This window comes from Pan paniscus, chromosome 21 (genome assembly GCF_029289425.2).
Source record: "Pan paniscus chromosome 21, NHGRI_mPanPan1-v2.0_pri, whole genome shotgun sequence".
NCBI lineage: Eukaryota > Metazoa > Chordata > Mammalia > Primates > Hominidae > Pan > Pan paniscus.
This window is the reverse complement of record NC_073270.2, coordinates 13,501,761-13,527,770: the sequence shown is the minus strand read 5'-3', so window position 1 is coordinate 13,527,770 and position 26,010 is coordinate 13,501,761. Positions and strand designations below refer to the sequence as shown.

The following is a 26,010-nucleotide window of genomic DNA, read 5'->3' as shown; positions in this document are numbered from 1 at the left end:
GCAGTATTAGAAAAAAATAGCTTAGACCATGCTGTGGCAACCGAAAAATCATAAAATCTCAGTGGTTCATTACTAAACTTTTATATATAAAAGTGCATTTCTGGCTCATGAAGAATCTGAGGCAGGTTGATGGGAGCTCTCCTCCACCTTGTAACTCAGGGATCCACGCTCCTTGCATGTCCCATTTCCACCATCTCAACATGGAATTCCCAAGGTTACTGAGGAAGACAGAAGGGTAAGAAGTTGCCGAGAAATTGCTCTTTCTTCTCCTCACTGCCTCAGCTATAAATTGACATCCCTCGCTGCTACTTATCATCTATTGATTAAAGCTTATTTGTCTGCATCCTAACGGCAAGGGCTGAGAAATTCAGATGAACACATAAAATATTTGTTGCCCCTGAACATCTCATTCGTAATTGGTATAGATACAGACATTCCAAATCCATAAGAGAAAAGAGGTGCCAAAATGATAAAGGTAATGAGGGATGTAGCTTGCTTCTAAATGACTATGAAGGTGCTCAGGCAAGAATTGTTGAGACCAGAGGCTCCATCCTAAACAGCCCAGCCACCAGCACATTTCTTGAAATTCTCATGGCCTATCTTTAGAACTAAACTTTTCATGAGTTTAAAAATATAAAATTTCAACCTCGTTTCACCAATGCTGAGAAGGTGACACATATTTATACTTAGATTATCTCCTAGCACAACATATGCCCTCCCAAGAATCTGACTTCCCTAGTTTAATGAGAACACTTTAAATGTTTAGTGTTATTTAATGGTGGTGATGAGGGTGCATTTAAGATATGGGGAAATGTCGCCGTTAATTTGAAAAGCCTGCACCATTGTTGAGTATTAGTCTGTACACCTTGACTGCTACATGCCAATCAGAATGCTTTATACTCTTTTTGATTAGCTTTTATCTTGTGGCCCCCTCAGTGTCCAGTCATGAAAGGCCATGAACCCAGGGAGTAGCAATCTATGCAAAGCCTACTGAAGATTAACAAGGGCCTGCTATTAGAATTTCTTCTTCTCTCTCTATTTCTCTCCCTTTCCAGCCAGGGAATTTCACTGAACAACAAAGGCAAGTCTTACACTAGTGAGTCCTAGTGATATTGTCTTGCCTTCAAAGGACAAATAAAGCTAGAAACCTTCTAAGGTGAAGCATGAGTTTGCTTGTTTCCAGGTTTTTCTGGTCTCAGTTGCCTGGGAGCTGCTCTCACACTCCTCAGTGTCTCCTGGACACTCCTTACCCCAGAGTCTAAATCAGATGGTACCCCTCCATTCTCAACATCCTGATCACCTGAGCTCTGAGGCCTGCCTGGCTCTGCAAACCTCTTCCCTTTGCTTCTACAACCCAACCCGATGATAGCTCTTTGGAAAGAATTAAGCTAATACCTCATATGAAATAATTATTTCATTAAGCAAATTCTTATCGCATAGCTACTGTCTTCTAGGCTACACTGTACGTGACAGGAAAAACAAAAGCAACATCGGTTCCCTTTTTATTGTGCAGTTTACTTTCTAAAAGTGGGAAACAGGTAAAGAAATTAAGATGATTCTGGATGATGATCAATGCCACAAAGACAAGAAAACAGGACCATGTGATAGGAGTGACTGGGACCAGGGACACCCTGCACTGAGTGGTCAGGGAAGGCTGCCCTGCCCAGAAGCAGCAGCCCTGGCACGATGGGTGGGGAAGCCAGGCAAAGGTGCTAGGAATGAGCTCAGAATACAGGATGGAAAGGACAAAATTCCCTTCTTCCTCTTCCCACACCCAGAAAGTAATGTGGTGCTCCTTTTTCTGATCTCCATTCTAGTGGCCTAGATCCTCTGTGTAAGCAAGGCTATAAATTTTATATTAAATGTAATAACTGAGCATCTGGAAGAAAGCTCTCATTTCTCTCTTTGCTGAATTAGCATCTCTTCACAGGGCTAAACAAAACACCTGCCTTGATCTGTGGTCAAGCTGCTGTGACTTAACTTTCTCTGTTTAGATCAGTGGCTGATAACAAATTATGATTGAAACAACTACTCATTTTCTGCTCACTCTCAATCAGGCAGACGACATCCCTCTAACTGATTAAGACACTGGGGGAAATATTTTCCCTGTTCCTAGTGACTGCTGATGGACGGCACTGATTCGTCATTGCTGTCCAACCCTTCTTCTAGGAGGCTATCAATTTCTGCAGATTCCTTGGCTGAGTTCGCTGCTATTTATTTCAGTTGCTGGAAGAATTGCCTCAGAAGTACATGTGGCCATGTACACAGTGGGAACTCAACAAGAATGATGAAGACAGGGTGAGAGAGGTAGACATGACATAGACTTACCAATTAGATCAGCACTGCACTCACTCAGAAGAGGTCAGCCTCATTACTCTTTTTTACACCATAGCTTCTTTCTCTCTCCATCTTTTCTTGGTGTGGCCTTGTGCTGTATTCTCAAGGCAAATGCAATAACAAGGAAGAAAAGGAAAGAAAAGATGGATGCCACCCAGGGTGGGTTGGCATGGGCACAGTTATGGTCTTCTAAAAATAAGGGACTTATCTGGAAGAAGATGACTTAATAACCAGGAGTTCACAAGTCCATACTTGATGTAAAATATATTCCTGCTCCTCCCTTCCCCTTTTTTTTTCAAAACAAATAACTTGAAAATCTACAATATGTGATATGAATCAAGCAAGGAATGGGGTCTTGAGGAGGCTTAATTCAGAGCCCTATTCTGTTAATAGCTCGCGGGCAGCTCTGGGCAAATTCCTCCGCATCTCTGGTTTTCAGTCTCTTCATCTGCAAAGTAAGGGCATTTGATGGACAAAACTAAGGTCTCTTTTTGTCCTAAAATGCCATCATTACTATGCAGTAGGTAAGATTAAATTTAACTGAAGTAAATAACTTTTTGACAGGCACTAGATTAAAAAATTTGAAAAAGGAAACTTTTTAATGTCTCTTTCTAAAAACAAGCTATCCAACATATCCACACGTTAAGCTCTGACTTCTTAGTGTAGGGACACTCTGCCTAGGGCTAGATCAGACAAGTGGGAATCCTGAAAATGTTACAAGAAGAAACACTTTTGTTTTGTCTTATTTTGTCTTGTTTTGTTTTGAAGAACAGTTTTAAAATGATTCTGAAAACAGTATTGTAAGGGAATGAGAAATCAGTGTTATTAATTCATTTATCTCCTTGTTTGCCAATTTTAAATTAATTAATTTATTTTCTATGTTGTTCTAGAAAACGTTTAAAGTGACAGAAGAATTAATAATACAATTATCTATCCATTAGCTGCTGTTTAATTTTGTTTACCAAGACCTAAAGATCTATTTGTTGATATTTTAAAGGCAAAAGATCCTCATTGTCCTGTAAAAACTGGTGATATGTTTAAAAATGTTTCTTCCTGGGCCTGCTTACAAATTTTCCTCAATCATACTCTAAAGTCGGTTAGAATCAAACACTTTTGAAAAACATTTCGGGAGAGTGTCCCAAATCTATTTCACAAAGTTTAACTGGGTGTTTAAAAATGCCAGGGAAGCTGAGTCTAGCTGGGGAGATAGGCATAGAAAAAATAAATGACAATCCAGGGCCAAGCTGTGCATCCCAAAGGGCACCATGCCAAATGCACCTGGGGCCAGGCTACACCCACATGAGGCACAGCCATTGAGCACTTTGTAATCTTTAATCTGCGGGGTTTGCTCCCTTTTTAGCAGATCATTCAACCTTTTCATGAAGCTCCTCCCAGTGTCCTGAAATGGCAGTAACTCCTAGGGTAGGCCCCGATGGTTTCCTGCCTGATATGTGAAGATTCTGACTCTTTCAGAGGTCAGAGGTCCTGCAGCCCCCCATGAAATTTCTTAACATTGACCAAAGAATTTCCTTCAATGATTGGAAGGAAAGTGGTTCTCAATCTTGGAGTCACTGTGAAGATCTTAAACATTCTTCTGCCTAAGCAGCATCCTAGACTAATTATAATTCACCCTTCCTTAGAAGTGGAGGCCCAGGCATAAAGTATATTAGGTAATTCCAATGTGCAACTGAAACTAAGAACCTCTGGCTTAATGTATATTCAAATCTGAGCAGAGTGGCACATAGAATTAAATTCATGCTAATGTGGAAATGACTGATATCATTCACTTTTATAAGAAGCTTTTTTAGATTAAAAAATTGATTGACTAACCGTAATTGTACATAATAATGGGCTACATAGTGATGTTTCAATACATGTAATGTATAGTGATAGATCAGGGTAATTAGCATATCCATCATTTCAAACATTTATCATTTGTGTTGAGAACACTAAATATTCTCCTTCTAGCCATTTGAAGCTATATATTATTGTTCACTGTAGTCACTCTATAGTGCTATAGAACTCCAAAACTTATTCCTACTAATTAGCCATAGAGGCTGTTTTCGAAAGGGAAAAAAGTAAGGGAGGAACAGTAGCAAACAACCTTAAGATAGTCACCTGGTCTCTCTGAGTCTCTGTAACTTCGGTTAATGATAAAAACAACAAAAAATTTAAAAACCTAACAGACTTCCAATGAATGCTACATTGCACTATTTTTAACCCTCAGATAACCTTAAAGATGGGTATCTTGAGTGTCAATTTAGAGGTGTGGAGAGGTTAAATAATTGTACAGGAGCTTATAATGAGTAAATTCTGAGGGAAGATTCAAAACTATGTATCTCTCTTTATAAAGTCAATGTTTTATAAGAAACAGGGTCTAATTCAAAGGATAATGGGATGGAGCATATATTGTGTCTTCCTCTTAATAGATTCTGTATAGGTTGGTCTCCTTCAACACTCCAGGGGGAAGGATTTTCACACATATACTCCCTCGGAAGAAAATTCCTTAAGTAGGTCATTCTGGGAAAGGGCTGGGGAGATGAAAAGAGCAGGTGCTTAAGATTTCTTAAGCATGACAGAGCAACAGGGCTCTAGGCAAATTGGAGGGGATGACTTGTTCCTGAGTAGCGTATTTAGGAGCAAAACGGAAGGGGCCAGGCTCAGACCTGTGTAGCAACCTGTCAAGGTGAATTAGGGTTATGTTGATTGCTTACTGAAAGGTTCTAAATGCAATATAGAGGTCACCTATAATCGTCGGAATTGTACTGCTTCCCTAAATGACATGCCGTCTGGCTCTGCCTATCCAGCAGTGATCACATTAGAGTCAGACCTCCATCTCCAAGCAGTCAAGGAGTATTGAATTTGCCTTTTATTTTCTGAGCAATAAAAGCAGACTTCTAATTTAATTAATCTTATTCTTGATTGCATTAACTACCCACATGGCCAGAAAGTACAGCTTGGACCTCAGGCAACCAGACACTGTCCACATTAACCTCTCAGGCATTGAGGTTTCAGGGTTCCCATGAAAGGACTGATTCATTTTGCTGTTGATCAGAAGTCTGATCAACAAAGAGCCAGCCAAAAGAGCCCTGCTGTCTTTAGCTATTCGATGCTCTAAAATCAAATTCTAAATCGGGGATGGAGGAGGATCCAAACATTTCTATAACAGTCTTTTGATCTGAGGAATACAGAGCTATTTTCTTTGAACCAATGAAGCCTTTTATCCTCAAACTTATATTTCCAAGAAAGCAAAATGACGACTTTACAGTGATAGACATTCATTGGGTTTGATCTTGACAGTCTGGATATTGAGCCATTGGTATGTGGGACTGAACAGACACTATATGTTGCTGACAAAATCAGTCTGTTTTTAACTAGAGCTCAAACAAAGGTACACATGAAATCAAATAATTTAGAAAGTATTGGAAGGCAGCATCCAAAATAATACAGGAATAGAAGGGAAAAATGTAATGAGGTGACACATAATAGCGGGGAAAGTAATGTTTTCTACTTAGGTTACCAAACTAATCTGTACAAAAGCAGTAAGAGGTATGTAGCCTTGAACAGCAGTAGGTATGGAAAAATACTTATTGATTATAGTAGATGAGAAAGCCAATAAAAATTTAAAAAAATGATGCAACTGATAGAAGCCAATGTTACGCTAGGCACTGTAGAGTCACTGTTGGTGCCCTGCCCAGATCTGCTTTATTAGGCTGATGCTTCTATCCCCTAGTTCCTATGAGTGTTGGCAGCTAAATAGCTCAGAGCTGACCCCATTGACTGAGAATTGCCTTTGGCTGCTAGGAGCCACATTGCCTGAACGGTAACACTTTTCTCTGGTAGCCTATAGCCAATGATTGATGGAATTACAGGTGCAAGAGACTTACAGGATCCTTTGCCTTTGGAAATGGGGTTCAAGTCTGTGTTGCTGTTCACTGTCTAGCACTTCCTATGGGATCAGCATGGACTCCAGCTGAGACAGCATCCTTGCTTGGCTCTTTCTCCTAGACAACCTGTTTCCCTTACTCTCATTCTTCTGAAAACAACTGCCCAAATAATTACTTCCCTATGCTACCATCTCAGGCTCTGCCCACCAGGAACTGGGCCTAAAACTGTCTGCATTGATGAGGTTCTTTGTCCAGAACGAGAGGGCTATCTTACCAATCTACCTTGCAGCATTCGAAAATTGCTAGATTTGCAACACTTCACCCAAAGAAGCCAGATCACAAGCTAGAAGACTTCCACAGGGAGGCAACCCAGATGATGAAAAATTGAGATTTTTGATGTTTAGAAACTGTTTTAAAGATCGAGATTATGGAACATGTTTGGAAAGGCCTAGAGCTGGATGGGTACTGAGAAACTGTTCGTTTTTTCCTGGAAGAAACAACACTTGTTAGTCTGGTGGAAGAGGGTAATATTCATTTACGTGGCTCCAGAAGGAAGAAAACACTACAAGAGGACTTCCAGAGCACAGATTTGGGCTCAAAGTAAAAGCTTTCTGCAGAGATATCCTGTATCACAGAATACAAATTCTGAAAGAAACCAAAGCTATGTCTTCTATGACCACTTGCTTTACTCAGAGATCTATGAGACTCATGGAGGTTAAGCATCTTTGTCAACACCACACTGCTGTAGAATAGCCCAGCTAAAAGCAGCACCTCTCAGACTCCTGCGTTTCTCCCTTGTAAGTTGTTTATCTCTGTCACACTCCCAGTTAACTGGATCATCTTTTTTTTTTAAGATCCATTGTGTGTAAGAAGTAAAATTATAGCATATTCCAAGACATCTATTCACTTAAAAATATTTATTGAGCATTTATTTTGTCTTAGGCAGTGTTCAAAGAACTTGGTGTTAAAATTAATTTTAGAAAGGAAATTGGAGGGCAGGCATGGTGGCTCACCTGTAATCCCAGCACTTTGGGAGGCTGAGGTGGGCGGATCACAAAGTCAGGAGTTCGAGACCAGCCTGGCCAACATAGTGAAACCGCATCTCTACTAAAAATAGAAAAAGAAAAAAATTAGTTGGGTGTGGTGGCAGGCACTTGTAATCCCAGCTACTTGAGGGCTGAGGCAAGGAGAATCGCTTGAACCTGGGAGGTGAAGGTTGCAGTGAGCCAAGATCGCGCCACAGCACTCCAGCCAAGGCAACAGTGCGAGACTCTGACTCAAAAAAAAAAAGGAAATTGGAGATCCTTGCCCAATTTGTATGTGTCCATATCTTAAATAAGGTAAAGAATCTTGCACAGAGAGGAAACCTTCCCTGTGTCCTTAAATATATTTGGTAATGAAGTAGAGTGAGGCCTCAGTTTGAGCTGATAGAAACCTGAAGAAAATGAGGATCTTTGATACCAGTCTGATGTATCAAAACAAAAGATCTGATAGAAGTAAACAATATCCAATTTCTTATTCTGTCATTTGTTTTCCTCTTCATTGTTCAGAGAAGAAAGAGGAGGAGGAGAGAGAGAAGGGGGAGGAGGAAGAAGCGAAGGAGGAGGAGGAAGAGAAGAAAGAAGAAGAGAAAGGGGGAGGAGGAGAAGGCAGAGGAAGAGGAAAGAATTGAGTGATATGATCTGATTTCAAGTGGGTCAAGGGTCTTATATTCACCAGTGTGCGCTTTCTCTCTCCTGACAAATTAGCTACCATTCAAATTTCTCTGTAGGTCAGAGTATTTACTTAGAACTGTGGGTGTGCTGCCTAGCAACTGGAATGGTAACCATTTCACCTTGGTTCTGACAGGTGCCTCAATTTGGCCTCTGTTACTTACTCAAGATCCTGGCTTCCCCACTGGAATCAGGGGAATTCATCTTTAACAGCAGCACCTTTCACCAGCTCTCTGAATACAAAGATCATCACTGTAGTTCTATTCCTCACCATTGGAAGTTTCAAGTTCTAGTGAAGGAAGAGTCTTCTGGGCTCTCTTGAGGGACACTGTTTGGAAAGGCCTAGCAAGTCATATATGATAAATCTACTTTAATATTCAGATCCAGATTTCAGCCAACCAAACTGTCAGCACCACTGGCAACTGTGTAAATCAACATCTCTGGAACATTCATTCATGTTGATAAAATTAGGCAGATCAAAATTGTTTTTGTTTCTTTTTTTATCTCACATTATTGAAATCAATTCTTACACATATTTATTAACATTTTTGATGGAAACTGGCATAATATTACACTTTGTTTGTTATGTGGTCATTCCTTTCTTTCTATATGTGGCTTTATAAATGGCCCCTGAAATATGTTGGAATATTACTTTATTTGAAATCTAGAGAGATGATGAAGTGAAGTGAGAAGAGATTATTTCTCTTTGCAAGAGAACTTCCTCAGGTGAGGGTCTTCAACATGTCCAAGTAGCTCTATCAGAGAGAAATAAAGAGCTGTTTCTGGCCGGGCACAGTGGCTCACACCTATAATCCCAGCATTTTGGGAGACTGAGGAGGGCGGATCATTTGAGGTCAGGAGTTCAAAACCAGCCTGGCCAACATGATGAAACCCTGTCTCTACTAAAAATACAAAAAAATTAGCCGGGCATGGTGGCAGATGCCTGCAATCCTAGCTACTTGGGAGGCTGCGGCAGGAGAACTGATTGAATCCAGAAGGTGGAGGTTGCAGTGAGCTGAGATCGTGCCACTGAACTCCAGCCTGGGTGACAGAGAAACACTCCGTCTACTAAAAAAAAAAAAAAAAAAAGAAAGAAAAAGGAAAAGAGCTGTTTCTGCCAGCCAGAGCTGCTTAAATGGGAGTGAAGATTTGGGATCTTATAGGAGATTTCAGATATTTCCTAAGATTTTAAATACTCACTCTCATTTGAGTAGGTTAGTAGAACTATTCTAGTTCTTATCTTTCCTGACCAATTCTCTAAAAGACCTGATGATACCACAAAGTAGGTGGGCACTGTAATTTAACAACCACCAGGATCCAACTTTTTGTTTAATTTTTAGACCTGGATGTAAGGAAGAGGAGATTAAAAATTCATAGAAAGTGATAGTAATTCTATCAGTTGAGAGAAAACTCCTGGTTTTCAGCCTAAGTTTTGAGGTGAAAATTAAGAAACGTGACCTTGTTGATATCTTTTCTCAAGTCCAGTACTATTAGACACAATACCGTTCAGTCTTTGAAATGTTTTTATATTATTTTATGGAAGTAACCAACTGATCTCCCAAAGCTGTGCTTTTATCTTTAGTGACCATAGATGAGCATTATATTGACTTTTTTCCATGCTATTCCTGATCCCATCCTTGAATACTAATTATACCTTCACTGCTAATAGCCACAGCCAAGGCCAGATGACCAATTTATTCTCCAAATTTCTTTGCCAGTCTGTTGACTATATACTTAGGCTACCTGCCTACTTTTGTTACCAATTTCTCTATAAATGCAAGCTATGATATTAACTAGATAATATTTAAGTAGAAAATACAAATTTAAAGATAATGCTGGATAGCTTACAAAACATCAGAGAACCACACTTAAAGCTTTGCAGCCAAGGGTGATACCCAAACCATGTACTAGTGGAAGAAATAGCTATTGATATGTCCTTAACATGGGTGCATGCTTTGTTGTTCCTATTGCTACTCCAATAAACTTGACTTATTGCATTCACATCCAAGTCTCACACTACTTTTAATGCTGCTTCAGATATTGCCACAGCAGCTACAGTTGTTGAACAAAGTACTCTTTGTGGGCCTTTATTTTTAGTAGCACTAGCTCTACGGGTTAAAGACCTATGGGTAAGGGTGGGATTGACTGGCAGAATCTCATTATATGCCTAGGCCCTAGCTTCAAAAACAAGAAAAATAAGCATATAGGATGTTCAGTTTGTAGGATGAGAGGGAGCTCAGAATCCATATGAAAAGAATCATAGAGGTGGCAGAGGTTCAGGTTTTTATCTCATGCTGCCCAGCCCTTGGTTCAACATTTTCTGCTCCTATTTCATGCTTCATTAAGCAATCCACTCTTTGGCTGGGAAGCTATCTATTAGGAAGTCCAGTGCAGTGCTAATCAGGTACTTTACATATTGGGTGCAATTTGTAAGGAAAATGCCAGGCATGGTGCAAGATGCTTCATTTCATTAGCTTGACTTGATCAGGAAAAACTTATCACTAAAAAGAGGGTAGTGTTCACCAAATTTAGAGAGAATAGATGTTGTGTCCAAGATTGTATAACTAGTAGGTAAAATAGTAGCTTGAATTACAAGGCTCTAATTCCCGACTCCTTCTACAGTCAACTCCTTTTTCATGTGACTTTGCATTTTCTTTCTCTACAGTCAGACTAGATTTACCTGACCCTTAATTTCAGGCTTGAGCATGTGATTTAGTGTGACCAACGGAATATTAGCAGATATGATACCAGCAAGGGCTTAAAATGTGCCTGTGCACATGGAGTTGCCTCCTTGTGCTTCTGCTGTAGCAAGGAGGAAATCAAGCCCCAGATAGCTTGCTGGTGTAAGAAAAATGATAAACTTGTGGAACAGAGCTGTCAAATCTGAGGGCCACCTAGCTAACTCCAAGCTAATTTTCAGGCTGGAGAGGGAGAATAAATGATTGCTCTTGTAAGCCCAGAATTTTGAGATGATTGTTTACACAGACTCATCATGGCAATAACTGACTGATACTGAAAATCAGGCAGATCTAGTTAACTTCCATTGAATCCTGTGGTCCCTGTTACAGAGTAATAGAAAATAGTTTTAATGAAAAAGGATATAAAACAACAGGATTTCATTTATAATTAAGTAATTAAATTGTTGGCACAGGTTTTTTTGCTAGTAAGAGAGCTCAAAGAATTAGAAGATAAACAAGTACTAAAGTAACCAGGTAAGGCTTTATCGAGAAGGCAAAACATAAATGGACCTTGAAGTATTGAGAAAATTATTGTTGGCATTGTTCAGGGAATTTAAAAAACAATTTCAGGAGTGGCATCAGCAAGATGGCAGAGTAGGAGATCCCAGCCTTTACCTTGCCCCACAGCAAATAATTAGACATGTACCCATGAGCACAAATAGCTCTAAAAGTTCAGGAGTCCAGTTAAAAAAAAAAGGAACACAGTGGAGCAAAGAAAAATGGGGAACAACCATACTGAAAGTGTAGTAAGAACAGTTTCAGTTTGCTTCCACAATCCCATTTCCAGGCTGGCTTATCTCATCACTGAGAGGGACCTCCCTGAACCATGAGTTTTCCTCATGGAGAATAATAGAGCAAGGTGAGCAACCAGCTTGCCGAGCCTTTTGGGGCAGGTGTTTAAAGATGGCTAGGAACATGAAGTGCACGGGCTATCAGTATCAGCCACACAGTTGCTGCCACTGGGGACCACAGCAACCTTTATTGCTGAGAACCTTAATAGTCATTACAGCTGCCACAAACCCCCCTTGGCCCCCAAACAAGAGAAGGGGATACTGCTGTGCCAGCCCAGATTGGAGCCGCCAGCATCCTTGATCTCCTGCCACTGCTGCTACAAACATACCTGGGCATGGCCCACCCATGCATACCCATGCTCCTGACCCTGGCTCTGTGGCTGGTCTGTGAGCAGCTGTGCCTTGCACACTTGTGCCACTGCTGTAATGAGAGCCTGATCCTTGGCCACTGGTGCCACTGCCAACACAAGTGTGCCCACGTTCCAAACCTGGTGCCAAAAGGAATCCCATTAGCCATTAACTTCTGCCGTTAGGGAAAAGAAAACAAGTGGACTCATGTAGCCTTCACTACAGAGGACTCCAACAGCCCTCACCACCACTGCACGCACCCACAACCTTGGCTGCTGAGAACTCCCATAATCTTTGCTGGTGTTGACCTCAAATGATATATAGAAGAATTTTAAAAGCCTATTGATGCCAGGCGCAGTGGCTCACATCTGTAATCTCAGCACTTTGGGAGGCCAGTGTGGGCAGATCACTTGCACTCAGGAGTTTGAAACCAGCCTGGGCAACATGACAAAACCCCATCTCTACACAAAACAGAAAAATTAGCTGGACGTGGTGGCACACACCTGTAGTCCCAGCTACTTGGGAGGCCAAGGTGGGAGGATTGTTTGTGCTTGGTTGAGGTTGAGGCCGCAGTGAGCCAAGATGGTGCCACCTGAGTGACAGAGCCAGACCCTGTCAAAACAAACAAACAAACAAACAAAAACCCTATGGGAATTCTGAGACACTATGAAGTGAACAAGTGCTCATATTATAGGAATGCCAGAGGGAGAAAAAAAGGAATTATGGACATAAAACTGGTTTAACAAACTAATAGCTAAATACTTCCCAAGTCTTGGGAGAGGTATGGACATCTAGATCTAGGAAACTCAAAGGTCCATCACCCCATTTCCAGGCTGGCGCATCTCAGCACTGAGAGGAACCTCCTCCTGGCCCATAAGTTTCCCTGAAAGAGTTCTCACCATCATTGCGTATACACCCACTGCCTTGACCACTGAGGACCCTCAATCAGATTCAACCTCCAAAAGATCCTGCTTGAGGCACACTATAATTCAACTGTGAAAAGTCAAAGACAAAGAGAATTCTAAAAGCTGGAAGAGAAAAAACATCAAGTCACATATAAGGGAATGCTCATTAGAATATTAGAGATTTCTCAAAAGAAAACTTTCAGGGCTAGAAAAAAATAAAATGATATACTCAAAGTGCTGAAAGAAAAAAGAACTCAGCAGAGAATACTGTATCTGGAAAAGCTACTCTTCAGAAACAAAAGAGAGATAAAGACCTTCCAAGATAAGCAAAAACAGAGGGAATTCATCATCACTAGGCAGGTCTTAGAAGAAATGCTTAAGGGAGTGCTAAAACAGAAGACAAAAGGATGATAATTACTATCATAAAAATATGTGAAAGTATATAACTCATCAATATAGGCATATCTATAATCATACTCAAAATAACTCAGGGTTGGAATGATGCTATGTCACTATTTCAATTTTCTAGCATGAAGTTTTAAAGCCAAAAAGCTCAAAAACCTTAACAGCTAAAATTAGTGAAACAAGAACACATAAAAGACAAATACACAAATTAAGGGTACCAAAAATTAAATCGGGGAGAAGGGAAAAAGTCTAGAGTATTTTTATGCAACCTAAGTGAAGTTGATGTCAGCTTAAAACAGTCTACTAGAACTACAAGACTGTTTATGTTAGCCCCACGGTAACCACAAACAGATAAATTATAGGAGATATACAAGTGAGAAAGAGAAAGAAAATAAAGCTTAGCAGCATAGAAAACCACCAAGCCACAGAGGTAAATAACGAGAGAGGAAGAAAGAACAGAAAATAAATGAAACAACCAAAAAAGATTAACAAAATGGCAGGAGTAAGTCTTTCCCTATCAATAATAACCTTAAATATAAATGGATTAAATTATTCAATTAAAAGATTTAGAGTGGCTAATTGAATTTTTAAAAAGAAACAAAAACAAGACTCATATGTATGCTGCTTATGAGATTTATCTCATGGTTAAAAACATAAATTGAAAGTGAAAAGATAGAAAAATATATTCCATGCAAATAGAAATCAAAAGTGAGCAGGATTAGCCACACTTATGTCAAATAAAAGAAACTTTAAGTCAAACACTAAAAAAGACAGAAAAGTTACTTTATAATGATAAAAAAAATCAGTCCAACAAGAGGACGTAGCAAGTATATGTACTCAACTTTGGAGCATCCAATATATAAACATTAATAGATGTAAAGGGAGAAGTAGACTTCAATACGACATTACTAGGGCATCTTAATACACTATTTTCAACAATGGTCAGATCATTTAGACAGAAGATCAACAAAGAAACATTGGAATTAAACCACAGACCAAATTAATCTAAAAGACATTTACAGGATATTCCATTCAACAGCTGCATAACACACATTCTCCTTAATTGCAAATGGAATCTTCTGTGGGATAAATCATATGTTAGATCATAAAACAATGTCTTAACAAATTGAAGAAGCTAGAGATCATATCAAGTATCTTTTTATAACAAAAGGAATCAAACTAGAAATCAACAACAAGAGCAACTTTGGAAGCCTTATAAACACATGAAAATTAACAACATGCTCCCAAATAACCAATAAGTCAGGGAGTACATCAAAAGATAATTTAAAAAATTATTTGAGACATATGACAATAAAAACATCATACAAAAACTTATGGGACACAGCAAAAGCAGTTCTAAGAGGAAAATTCAGAGCACTAAGTGTCTGCATCAGCAAAGAAGAAACATTTCTCATAATCAAACTAACCATGCAACTCAAGGAACTAGAAAAACAAAAATAAACTGAAAACTTATAGAAGAAAGGAAATAATAGAGTTCAGAGAAGAAATAAGCAAAAGAGACTAAAAAGTCCATTTTAAAAAGATCAACAGAACAAAAAGTTGTTTCTAAAAAAGAAACATGAAATTGACAAACCTTTAACTAAGCTACCTAAGGACAAAAGATAAAAGGCCTAAGTAAATAAACTCAGAGTTGTGAAAGGAGACATTACAACTGATATCACAGAAATACAAAGGATAGTAGGAGATTATTATGAGCAACTACACAAATTTGAGAACATAGAAGAAATGAATAAATACTGGGTACACACGACCTTCTTGAAAGATTAAAGATTTAAAGACCTAATTGAAAGATTCAATTATGAAGAAATATAAAATGTCAACAAAACAACAGTGAGTGGGAAAGTAAAAGGGGTTATAAAAGTCTTCTATCAAAAAGAAAACCCCAGGATCTGACCTGATGGCTTCCTTGCTGAATTCTAGCATACATGTCAAGAATAAATACCAATTATTCTAAAATTATTTCTCAAAATTAAAGAGAAGGAAATACTTCCAGGCTTATTTTACAATGCTAGCATTACCTTGATTTCAAAACTAGGCAAGAATAAAACAAAAAAGAAATCTATAGGCAATATCCCTGATAAACACGTATGCAAAAATTATTAACATAATACTAGCAAACTGAATCCAACAGCACACTAAAAACATCATTACTATAATCAAGTGGGGTTCATTCCAATCATGCAAGAATGGTTCAACATACACAAATCAATAAATGTGATACACCTTGTAGTGTGTATAAAATATAAAAACTATATTATCATTCCAATAGAAATAGAAAAGGTATTTGACAAAATTTAACATCACTTTATGATAAAAATCCCCAACAAATTAGGTACAGAACTTGTTTATGTACCTCAAAATAATTAAGGCCATATATGACAAAACCACAGCTAACATCATACTGAAAAAGGAAAAGCTAGGAGCTTTTACTCTATGATGAGGAACAATACATGGATCCCCAGTTTCACCCCACTCCTATTCAACAGAGTACTGGAAGTACTAGCTAGAGCAATTATGCAAGAGAAAGAAATAAAAGGCATCCATATTGGAAAGGAGGAGTCAATTGTCCTTGATTGCAAATGACATAATCTTATATTTAAAAAACCGAAAGTTTTCACCAAAAAAAAAAACTCTATTAGAACAAATGAATAAATTCAGGAAAGCTGATAAAAAATCTATATACAAAAATTAGTAGCAGTTTTATACACTAATAGCAAACTACCTGGAAAAATAAGAAAATAATTCCATTTACAATAGCTACAAAATAAATCAAGATACCTGGAAATAAACTTAAGCAAGGAGATAAAAGAAAATCATTATACTGAGAACTACAATATATTGATAAAAGAAATTGAAGAAGACATATAGACCAGGTGCAGTGGTTCATACCTGTAATCCCAGCACTTTGGGAGGCTGAGGTCTCACTTGAGCCACTTGAGCCCAGAAGTCCAAGACTAGCCTTGGCAACATGGTGAAACCCTATCTCTAAAAACAAACAAACAAAAAAACCAAAAAAAAAAAAAAAAAAATTAGCCGGGCATGGTGGTATGCACCTATAGTCCCAGCTACTTGGGAAACTGAGGTGGGAGGATTGCGTGAGCCCAGTATATCAGAGATATTTGCATTGTCATGTTCATTTAATCATTATTCACAATAGCCAAATTGTGGAAACAACATAAATGTCTATAGATAGATGAATAAAGAAAACATGTGTTATATATAACACAATGGAATTTTATTCAGTCTTAAAGAAGGAAATCCTGCCATTTATGACAATATAGATGAAAGTGGAGTACATTAACCTAAGTAAAATAAGCCAGACAAAGAAAAAAATCCTGCCTGATTTATATGCCTGATATTATCTATATGTGAAATGTAAAAATGCGTAACTCATAAAAATAGAGAGTAAAATAGTAGTTACTGGGGCCTGGGGGTAGAGGAAAATGTGAAAATGTTGGTCAAAATGTTTCAGTTATGCAAGATAAGTAAGTTCTGGAGATCTAATATACAACAGTATAACTGTAATTAACAATATCGTATTTTATACTTGAAATTTGCTAAAAGGGTAGATCTTCAGTTTTCTTAGCAACCCTCGCCCCCACACATACACAGTAACTATGTGAGAAGATTGATATGTTAATTCACTTGATTGCATTGACTATTTCACAATGTATATCAAGCCATTAATTTTTACACTTGAAATACACATAATTTTTAGCTGTCAACCATACCTCAATAAAGTTGAACGGAAATATAATGACAAAAGGAAGTTGCAGCCAGTAGTGTAGGGAACATTTCTCTTATCCCCTCTCCATGCCCAGTAAAAACATATGTAGTGTTTCTCCTCTACTTTATAACTGTCATTTGAAATGCACTTTCTTCCATCATGTCATTATAGAGAATAAAATAAATGGAATTGAGTTCTGTGAAAAGAAGCCTTCCAGCCCAGCTGTTTGTGTGTTAGTCTAAATATTTAGATAGAATGCTTGTCAAAGCACTTAGGTACAGAAAGAGTTCTATTATAACTTTGGAGTAAAACAAATAGGTGTAAGAATATGAGGTGAAATTAGTTGTTTAAATTCATTGAATTTGTATCTGAGTATTCTTCCTTTAGCCACTCAGGAAGAAGTGAGACTGTTTACCATGTGCTAGTACTGCGAAAGCACAAAAAAATATAGAAAACAGTGTTTTGTAGAGCTATTTGGAAATTGATATTCTTACTTACTAAAACAACTGTCTCAGCTTTCTTGAAAACATTTTAGATGTATTATCTCATTTTTCCAAATGAGAAATCATAATCAAGCCTATTAAATTACATTCAAATCTATTAAAAATTAAGCATTAATTATATGAGAATGTAAGGTTCATGAGGGCGCTAACAGTATTAACTAGAGTAAAGGGATAGCGTGTGTATTCCCTAAGTGTTCAATAAGTACCTTTTTGTTTAGGTATGTATTGAGCACTTAGGGATACACACTATCCCCTTGAAATGATGATTTAGTTTGGAAATGGAATCTGTATACATTTAGAAAAACAGACTGTTGCATGGCAAGAGTGATGCCATTTTGAAGCAAAACTGCCATGATGACTAATGTTTGACCCCTGAATACCAAGGTTTTCTGCAACAAAGTCTTTAAACAGTGCTGTAGCATAGATAACCCCTCAAAAAATGCTTTTCTAGCCTACCCAATCATCACAAATTTTGCAAGAAAGTCTGCAACATGACCAGCTGCCTATTTTTTTTTTTTCAACCACTAAAAGCTTTCTATATAAAAGATATTTTCTGGAGGTACAGGGATCCACTGTCTCATGGCCGCCTGAGACATTGCTTCTTTTCATAAGTCCCTATTATTATTATTATTATTAATTTTTTATTATAGATTTGAACAGTATATGTGCAGGCTTATAATATGCGTATATTGTGTAATGTTGAAGTTAGAGCTTCCAGTGTACCCATGACCTGAATAGTGAACATTGTACCCAACAGGTAATTTTTAAACCCTCATCCTCTGCCCATTCTTCCCCATTCTGGCGTCCCCAGAGTCTATGATTCCCCTCTATATGTCCACAAGTACCTAGTGTTTAGCTCCCCCTTATAAGTGAGAACATGTGATATTTTATTTTCTGCTTCTGAATTATTTCACTTAAGATAATGACCTCCAGCTTCATCACGTTTCCTTCTGAGAAACTGGAACTGTCAGCCACTTTCTTCAGCCTCTTAGCTCCCTCAGCCTTTTGGGGTAGGTTTCCATATATCTGCTCACCGCAGAATAGTACAGTGTAATCCACTCCATTGCATGCCTTTCCGCCTGGCCTTCTCCAGCAAACATATCACTTGGAAACTTGTTTACGTATCCTTCAAAATTTCTCCCATTATTTCATTATTTCATACCCAACTTTAGCTGCTACAGCATTGGCTTCCTTCCCAAAAGAACATTTCATTGTACCAAATTGAATTCATTAGAAAAAGCAGGCCCACGATTCGCCAACAAGCTAATATCTTCATCATTCACCATAAACAGTATAAACAACTAAGCCAAACAGACATTATAGCCAGGGTCATCTCAGTCTCTGGCACAGGGATGCAGGACAATCGTTCTTTAAAGTGTGTTTACCTGCGATGAGAAAATTGGCCAAAACACATAACCTCTATGGGCCCCAGTTTTATCCTCTGAAAATGGGCATGAGCTTAATCTTCAGTGATTTTACACCATACAACAAATATGGTAATACTGTGGGGTAAATCCTGTCCTCCAGGTACATGGCAGCTTTCTCACTATAGTATAGCTTTTTGCCATTGTTTCTGACTCAATCTGCTTAAAATATATTTGTATAGTTTTGCCGTTTCTTACAGACAGGGCTTTTTTGCAGTTTGAATATCTTTCTGTACACAGGTAACACCTTAAAACGTTATATTGCCAACGTCCTTTTTTTTCTCAAACCTAGCCTTAAGTATGTTTTTTTCTTGTTTCATCTGTATTTTGATAATTAAAAAAATGCAGCCTTTTTAATGAACATTATCCTGTATGAGGAGGTGTGATTGGGGTGGAATATGGTATTTTTCAGTAGTAATGTGGAAAAAGTGTCCATTAAATAATAACTCTCATGGTTATTTTCTATACATAAGTCTACAACGAGAAAATGTATTCAATGCACCCCAATTGTTTTACATTAAGTTAAGCTCAGCTGTTTGGGGGAGGCTAAAATTATTTGCCAATTGATGTATCACAGCCTCAGATCTATATGGGGTTAGGATATTCCTGTGGACCCTAATTCTACACCAGGTAGTGTCTCATTAGGTGGACAAACCAGTTGCAATGATAACGGGAGGAAATAAAATGTCCGAGGTTATCTCTTTCATGTTCTGGCTCAGTATATGGGGAGGGAATTTTGGCCAAAGACCGGATCTTATATTCTGTTGCATGGCACCAGAACATTTCCTGTCAGCACCAACTCTTCACAAGACCCATACTCTTGGCCAAAAGAGAAATGTCCTAAGAAACCAGTGTCAGGTCTCAGTTGGCCCAATTAACTGGCATTTAAAGATCCATGAGTTCATGTTAAGTCAGGTTAATTATCCTTTATGGGTACTCTATAGAATTCTTTTTCTTTTTTCTTTTTCTTTTTTTTTTTGAGATGGAGTCTTGCTTTGTCACCCAGGCTGGAGGGCCGTGGCGCGATCTCGGCTCACTGCAAGCTCCGCCCCCTGGGTTCACGCCATTCTCCTGCCTCAGCCTCCCGAGTAGCTGGGACTACAGGTGCCCGCCACCACACCCGGCTAATTTTTTTTGTATTTTTAGTAGAGACGGGGTTTTACCACGTTAGCCAGAATGGTCTCAATCTCCTGACCTTGTGATCCGCCTGCCTTGGCCTCCCAAAGCGCTGGGATTACAGGCATGAGCCACCGCGCCCAGCCTAGAATTCTTTTTAAAACGTCTTTACGGTAGACCCCCATCCCCAAATAAAAAGGGAATGGAATTGTCATAGTATTGAAAGTACAGCATTACTATGTTTTGCCAGGGTTAAAGGTTTCCGCTAACTGAAGAAAGAGTAAGATAGGACGTAATTATGAAATAATCATTGGTTGATTTAGACAAGAAGAAGCTTGGCTTTCACCATTTCCTATCATTAGCTTAGAAATTCAGAGTGTGTACCAATGTGAACACGCAATTTTCACTATTTCATGAAATTTCTTCCTGGGGCGGCCAGAGAGCCTTGGTCCAGCAGTGCCATCGAGTGAATATCTACCAGACTCTGAAATGTGAATAGCAGTAATGTATATGGAAGTGTTGGAAACCCGGGAGGGAATTTTATCCACTCTCAATTAGAAAGTGATGATTATCAAAGAGAATCTAAACATTATTAGCATTCTTCATTCAAGGAAGAGGCAACTTCCTCAGCTTGCAGTATGGTGACTCAAGTGAATTAATAAAATGAACATTCTCTCATGCAAAGACAGTTAAAAATATTGTAAATGCATTTCTAAGTTATAAAAATACGGGAGTCTTCATTGTTCAAAACAGTAAAAGCAGAAATCCAAAGGAGTGAGGTTGGTGAGTGTTTTGAAGATTTAACCTACTTCCACCTACCTTAAGTTTTGATTTTAAAAAAATTTCTGTTAGTCACTTCTCCTTTTAATAGCTTTAAATTTACTTTTTAATTGATACATCATATTTGTATGTATTATGGGGTACATGTGATATTTTGTCACATGCGTAGAATGTGTAATGGTTGAGTCAGGCTAGTTAGGATAATCATCATGAACATGTATTATTTCTATGTGTTGGGAACACTTCAAGTCCTCACTTCTGGCTATTTGAAATATACAATACATTGTTGTTAACTATTGTCACACTACTCTACTATTGAACATTAGAACTTATTCCTTCTGTTTAATTGTATGTTTGTACCCATTAACCAATCTCCCTTCATCTCTTCCTCCTGCCACCCTGCATACACATCCTTCCTAGCCTCTAGTAACTATCATTCTACTCTCTATCCATGAGATCAACTTTTTTATCTCCCATATATGAGTGAGAACATTCAACATTTGTCTTTCTGTGTCTGGCTTATTTCACTTAGAAGAATAACCACCAGTTCCATCCATGTTGGTGCAAATGACATGATTTCATTCTTTTTTATGGCTGTATTTCATTGTGTAAATATACCACATTTTTCTTTATCCACTTATCCACTGATGAACACTTAGGTTGATTCCATACCTTCAATATTGTAAATACTGCTGCAATAAACATGAGATGCATGTATTCCTTTGTTATATGTATTTCCTTTCCTTTGGGTAAATACCCATTAAGGAGATTGCTAGATTGTATAATAATTCTATTTCTAGTTTTTAAAGAAATATCCATAGTATTTTCCATAGTGGTTATGCTTATTTACATTTCCAACAACAGTGTATGAGAGTTTCCTTTTAGCACTGCTTTTGCTGTATCTCATAGGTTTTGGTATGTTGTGTTTCCATTTAATTAGTGTGAAGACTTTTTTTAAAAAATTATTTCTTAACTTCTTTATTAACGAGGTCTTTCAAGAGCATGTTGATTAATTTTTATGTATTTGTACAGTTTGCAAAATTTATCTTGTTATTGATTTCTAGTTTTATTTCATTGTGCTTAGAGAAAATACCGGACATGATTTTGATGTCAGGTATTTAAATTTGTTGAGGCTTGTTTTATGCCTATCTATTCTGGATAATATTCTATGTGCTGATGAGAAGAATGTGTATTCTGTAGCTGTTGAATAAAGTGTTCTGTTAATATCTGTTAAGTTCATTTGGTCTAACATGCAGCTTGAATACAATTGTTTTCTGATTGTTTTCTATATCCTTTGTCTTTTATTTTTTATCTTTATGATTTAGTAGTTTTCCATACTGCCAACATAGTCTTTTTTCTCCCTCATATGTTTGTTTCTTCTACCAGTAAGTTATATACTCCAGTGTGTTTTCATGGTGGTAGATTTTATCCTTTTGTTCCAGGTTTAATAATCTCTTGAGCATTTCCTGTAGAACCAATCTAGTGATGATGAATTCCTTCAGTTCTTGCATATCTAGGAAAATATTTCTCCTTCATTTATGAAGAATAACTTTGCTGGGTGTAGTATCCTTGGCTTACAGGTTTTTTTTTCTTTCAGCACTTTGAATATATCATCTCATTTTCTTCTGGCTTGCAAGGTTTCTGCTGAGAAATCTGCTGTTTATTTGATGGAGGTTCCTTTAGGTGTGACTTTTTCCTTGCTGTTTTTGAATTATTTCATTGTTGTTGACATTTGACAGTATAATTGCCATACTCCCTGGAGAAGATCTTTTCTATTTTATCTATTTTGGAATCTCTAATCTTCTTGTACGTAGGTGTCTAAATCTCTTTATAGAGTAGAAAATATTCAGTTATTATTTTGTCAAATAAGTTTTCTGTGTCTTTGCCTTTTTTATTACTTTCTGAAACTCTCAAAATTCAGAAATTTGGTTACTTCATGATGTCCCATACATTATTCAGGCTTTCTGTATCTTTTCAAATTATTTTTTTCTTATTAGGTTATTTCAATATACCTGTCTTCAAGTTCTGAAATTCTTTTTTCTGTTTGTTCCATTGTATTTTTGAAGCTCTCAATTGTGTCTTATTATTTCATGTATTGAATCCTTCAGATCCAATATTTGTTTGTTTTTCTAAATGATATCAATCTCTTTAGTGAATTTCTCATTTATCCTAAATTGTTTTTTTGATTTCTTCATATTGTTTTTCTGTGTTCTCTTGCAGCTCACTGAGCTTCTTTAATATCATTTTAAATTCTTTTTTAGGTTTTATCTAAATTTATTTTTCTTTGGAATCTGTTGCTGAAGAATAATTCTGTTGTTTTGCAGACGTCTTTTTTTTTTTTTTTTGCTTTTTCATTTTTATGTGTCCTTTCATTGATATCTGCATATCAGATTTAAGAGTCACATTTTTTAAGTTTTTGGATTGGCTTTTTTAGGGAAATAATTTTTTTCTGCAGATAAATTATGGTGTTGGCTTGGTAGGGCAATTTAGCTTTGATTTTGGATGTGTGCAGTAGTGTAATCTTCACATAATATCTTTAGCATAAATATCATTAGTGGTTTTGTTATTTCCTCAGTGTCTTAGACTGTGGCTGTTTTGGAGGCTATCATGAGGTTTTGCTGGGGACAAGACACCAGGTGGGCCAGTCATCAGGCCCCAGTGGTGGCAGCATCATGCCAAGTGTGCCTGTCCTTGGGCCCTTTGGTGGCATATGTGGGCACCAGTGTTAGCAAGTCCAGGAGGGGTAATTCTTAAGCCCACAGATGGCTTGCTCAGGTGTAAGGAGTGGCAACAGTGGGCTATGTCCTCAGGTCCCTGAGCAGCATGCATGGTGTTGACAATGGTAGTAGCAATGGCAAGACAACCCTTGGACTTCCAGTCAGCACTTGCTGTTGTCAGTGTTGGGAAGGCCAGACCCTAAACCCCTAGGTGATATGTATGAGTGGTTGCCAACAGTGGTGGTGGTGGCAGGCTGGGTGAGCCCATCTTGAGGGCCCCAGGAGGATTGCTCAGTGTCGGTAGTGGTGGATGGTGTGGAGTGATCCCTAGGCTTCTGCATGGCATGTTTGACACTGGCAGCTGGTTTTCTGAGCCTGTTGTTAGGACTCTGGTGGTGTGTGCATGCACCTGGGCAATCCCTAGGTGCCCAATTGGCATGTTTTGGCACTGAGCACCGTGTCAGCAAGGCAGGCCTATTTTTAGATTCTCTTGATGGTGTACATAGGCATAGGCTATGATGGGCAGGGCGGGGCAAACCCCAGGCCTCTGGAAAGCTTGCCAGCCATGGTAGGCTGTTATAAGGACATCTGATGTTGTGAGTTTGTGTGTGTGTGTCTGTGTGTGTGTGTGTGTGTCTGGACTACATGATGTTGCAGAACAATCTCAGAGCCCCTAGTCAGCATGCTCAGGCACTGGGAAGGGTGGTCGGACAGGACTGTTCTCATGTCCTCTGGTGGTGTGCATAGGGACAGGAAGTGGTGTGAGGGCGGGACTATCCCCAGGCTCTAGCTAGGATGCTTGGGTAGTGGTGGCAGTTGTTTCAGTGGGTAGGGAAAGGCTGTCCTCAGGATGCGTGTTTGCGCATGGCAGCCTTGCTGCTGGGAGTTGAGGCAGTGTTGCAATCTGTGGTAGCATCCCCAGGCAGATGGGTTTCAGGCTCTGGGGTGTGCACACTTTGGTCACTGGTGGGAACAGTGGCTGTAGTGGCTGGTAAAGAGAACCAGTCATCAGGCTACATGCAAGTGCACAGAAATCCTTCTGCTGAAGGGAGCAGGGTTGCTATCACTGCCAGTGGCCCCAGGCAGGCGGGTTTCAGTCTCGGGGAAGTGTGTGCTTTGGCTCTCTCCCCAGTGTACTGCACTGCCCTTTCCTTGGCATGCGGGAAACTGTGTGGGCTAGAGTGCTGGGGACCCTGCAACTTTACTGGGTTCAGTCAGTGTCTCTCAGAACTGCAGCTCTCTCAGTGGACACAGGGGCATGTCAGTGGGGCTCCAGAGATTTGGAGATGCAGGGGTTGTTGGGCCCTAAGAAAGGAAGCAATCTGGTGGGGGCTGGGCTCTCAAAATGGCAGCATGCCGCAGCTACCTGGTCCTCAGGAGATGTGTGGGACCCAGTGTGAACTTCCTCTCTGGAGCAATGCCATCTCGTGGACTCCAGTGAGCTCCCTATGCCAGTCTTGGGACCCATGGGGTCGAGGGAGTCTCCTATGGCTAGGATTATAGAAGTCTATGGTAGAAATATGGACTGCTGGGAATCTCTCACTTTACCTTTTCCCTGCACTGGAGAGACTGTCTGGACTCCTGACCAATTACTGGCATCTCTGTCTGGTGCCTCGGGTGGTTTCTGTCACCTGCTGGATTCCAGTGTTATCTCTTAGATGTTCTATTCAAAGTGTGATTATCTACTCACTATTTTGATTCTCTTTTGTGGGGAAGTGAAGTGTCCTTTGCCATCTTGACAAAGCTCTAAGTGTTTTTCAATATCAGCATGGTCATGAAGACAAACCTAAAGACCACCCAAGACAGAATAAGGCCAGATCTCCAAAGACTATGTCATTATTTGAAGGGTGAATTAGATGTACGAAAAGAAAGACCCTCCTTATAGAGTACTAGTAACGAAATGGCATGTCTTAAACTTGAAGCTAGGTGGAAGAAAAAAATGATTTAAGATATGCTAACTATAAGCAACTCCTTGCTAGCTTTGTCCAAATTCATACTCTCTATTTTGTGTGAAAAAGAAAGAAATCAAGTTGAGAATTTATTTTAGAGATTGGAGATGGTAGTTTTCTTTTAAGCAAGGCATGAATAAAACCAGTAATTTTTGGACGAATATACTTCATGCTACTCTTCAAACAACCATCACTGATATAATTCAAAGACTTTGATTTGCAGTAAAGTAATCTCAACCACACCCAAAAAAGTGGGGCAGTAGGCTTGAGAGGCAATACAAATAAATGAATAAATAAATAATAGAAGAATGAGTGAATATGAGAGGGGAGAAAGAGACTATATGAAATGGCCATGCAGTTTTGAAAAACAAAAACAAATTAAATGTATGTAGATGAGAAAAAAATCATGATTGAAAACTAAAGGTAGAGAACAAATTCAATAAGATATTCCCAAACTTTCTCATTTTACAGTGCTTTTAGTGTCTCAGCAATTCTTTTAAGGTAACTTTAGGCCAAAAAAATCACAAATAATTTCTATCTCTTAAAGAGTTACCCTATCTATTAAATAGCTAGGTTCAGAAAATAATGAGTATTTGTCATAAGAGATTATTAGCCATTGAAAATTAATGTATAAATTAAATTAAAAAATC

At 38.6% G+C, this 26,010-nt stretch overlaps 1 long non-coding RNA gene across 1 annotated transcript in view; it reads right to left on the bottom strand.

Moving 5' to 3' along the window:
- The window catches only part of LOC103784790 (uncharacterized), a 590,306-nt gene that overhangs the window by 118,744 nt on the left and 445,552 nt on the right, over positions 1 to 26,010 (bottom strand). Inside the window, exons 3-4 of the long non-coding RNA XR_008622252.2 lie at positions 7,238 to 7,331; positions 2,329 to 2,431 (exon numbers count right to left, since the gene is read on the bottom strand). This is a non-coding gene — a long non-coding RNA (uncharacterized LOC103784790). The remainder of the gene's footprint in view (positions 1 to 2,328; positions 2,432 to 7,237; positions 7,332 to 26,010) is intronic.